We start from the raw sequence: 2,462 nt of genomic DNA, 5'->3' as shown, positions 1-2,462 counted from the left end.
TAAAACAGCACTTTGCCCTCATGGCACATACATTCTAGAGGGAGACAAACAAATATATGTGTAGAATATAGAGTCAAATGGAATAAGCACTCCAAGACAAAGGCAGAAGAACAAGAGAGCACATGGGCTGCATTATGCAGAAACAGAGTCAGGGTTCGGGGTCAGCCTTGTCCAGGAGGTGACACTGGAACAGTGAAGGAGGAAGCCAAGCAGGTACCTGGGGGAGTAGACTCTTGTCAGCAGGGGGAAAGCACGTGCAAAGACGAAGAGGTGGGACTTTGTTGCAGATTTTGAAGAAAAACCAGAAGCTCATGTCGTTTTAACAGAGAGGGGACTTTGGAGTAGATGGGTCCCCTGGAAAGGCAGGGATAGGCCTGTGGTGGGAAGCTTTGGAGCAGTAAGGGCAATGGGACCATTTGTTCACACAAACATCCCTGAGTATCTAATGCGTTTCTGAGTTTCCTAGCAGAAATCCAGGCTGGGTGGATGGTGAGGCAGCAGATGGTGCAGTCAGCCTCAAGGATCTTGGTGAGACTCCCACTTCCACCACACACTGATGTGAGACCACCCTGGGCAAGTAGCTGGGACTGACGTGGGGTCTCAAGAAACTTACTAAATTGTTGCAGAGAACTCAATTTCCTCATCTGTAAAATGGGCATGAGGCAAAGCTATTTTCTAGACTCTAGGGTCATTATGAGGACTAAGTGAAAGGGCATAATGGTTGATAATGAAGGGGCATTTATATAAGTTCAAAAATAGGATGCAGGTACTGTTACAATATGACTGAAGTGATTTGTTGTCATTTCCCCTGCTTAAAGCACTTGATATATAACTATCTCTGTCTAACTCATTCTGCAGTAAGACAGAGATGCTTGGTTTCATTTTTCCTTCAGGCCAGACCTGTAATCCTAGTACTTTGGGAGCGCAAGGTGGGAGGATCACTTGAGGCCAGGAGTTCATGGCCAGCCTGGGCAACATTGTGAGCCCCTGTATCTAAAAAGAAAAAGGCAGAACTAATCAATGGCGATAGAAGTTAAGATAGTGGTTACCTTGGGGACTGGGTGGGGAGCGAAAAGCTGCTGGTGCTGACAGTGTTCTATTTCTTGATCTGGTTGGTGGGTTGAGTGAGTGTGGATTGAGTGAGTTGAGTGAGAGTGCTCACTGTGTGAAGATTCATGGTTCATGCATTTTTCTATGTCTATGTTCTACTTCAATGAAAAAGTTTAAAAAAATGAGGGTGTTACAGCCAGATTTCCTTGGTTCAAATTCCAGCATACTAGCTATATGACCTTAACCAAATGATCTAACTTGTCCTGCTGTTAGGAAGGTTAGATGAGTTAAATCCTTAGAACAGTGTGTGGAATAACATAGTGACTAGGATTAGCTATTAATTTGATGATGATGATGATGATAATGATGATGATGATGATGGTGATGCAAGATTCTGAAATACAGAAGGTCCGCACCTGTTGATAATTATAATTATTGTTATTATTACAACATCATCACGGGTTAACTGAAATCAAGATAAAAATGCCTGTGAGGGTGTGTGTGAGGCTTATAGTTTAGAGAACACGCAAGGACATGAGGCAAACCTGTGACCTCAATCTGGGCAGCTCTTTCTCATCTTATTTATTTATTTATTTATTTAGAGACAGAGCCTCGCTCTGTCGCCCAGGCTGGAATGCAGTGGCACGATCTCCGTTCACTGCAACCTCTGCCTCCTGGGTTCAAGCGATTTTCCTGCCTCAGCCTCCTGAGTAGCTGGGACTACAGGCGCATGCCACCATGCCTGGCTAATTTTTTGTATTTTTAGTAGAGACGGGGTTTTACCATGTTAGCCAGGATGGTCTTGATCTCCTGAGCTCTTTCTCATCTCTCAGCCACATTTTCCACATCTGTGAAAAGGGTAACCATACTTAGCTCACCTGGGGATGGGGTGAAATACTACAGATAGTGCTTTTCTCACAAGGACAAGCACATAGGCACACAGTAAGTGTTCTTGGAGGGTCTACTACTAGGAACATCACTTTTATAAACCATTATTTCCCAGCCTTGACACTGAAGGAGTCAACTCTTGCCAGGGGACATCCTAAGGGAACCATCATTCGCATGCTTGCTAATTGGTCTTCCCTGTCACAAACATAAGCCAGGGATATAATGGCATCAGAACGGAAATCCCAGGCCTGGGCTGACAAGGACTGGAACTCTTTAAAATGAGAAAGGGGGCTGGGCATGATGGCTCACACCTATAATCCCAGCACTTTGGGACACCAAGGCAGGAGGATTGCTTGAGCTCAGGAGTTCAAGACTACCCTGGGAAACATAGCAAGGCCCCGTCTCTACTAAAAAAATAAAAATAAAAATAAATTAGCCAGGTGTGGTGGTGTACACCTGTGGTTCCAGCTACTTAGGAGGCTGGGGTGGAAGGATCGCTTGAGCCCAGGAGGTTGAGGCTGTGG

Source organism: Pan paniscus, chromosome 16 (genome assembly GCF_029289425.2).
Source record: "Pan paniscus chromosome 16, NHGRI_mPanPan1-v2.0_pri, whole genome shotgun sequence".
Taxonomy (NCBI): Eukaryota; Metazoa; Chordata; class Mammalia; order Primates; family Hominidae; genus Pan; species Pan paniscus.
The sequence above is the reverse complement of the archived record's forward strand: the minus strand, read 5'-3'. Positions refer to the sequence as shown.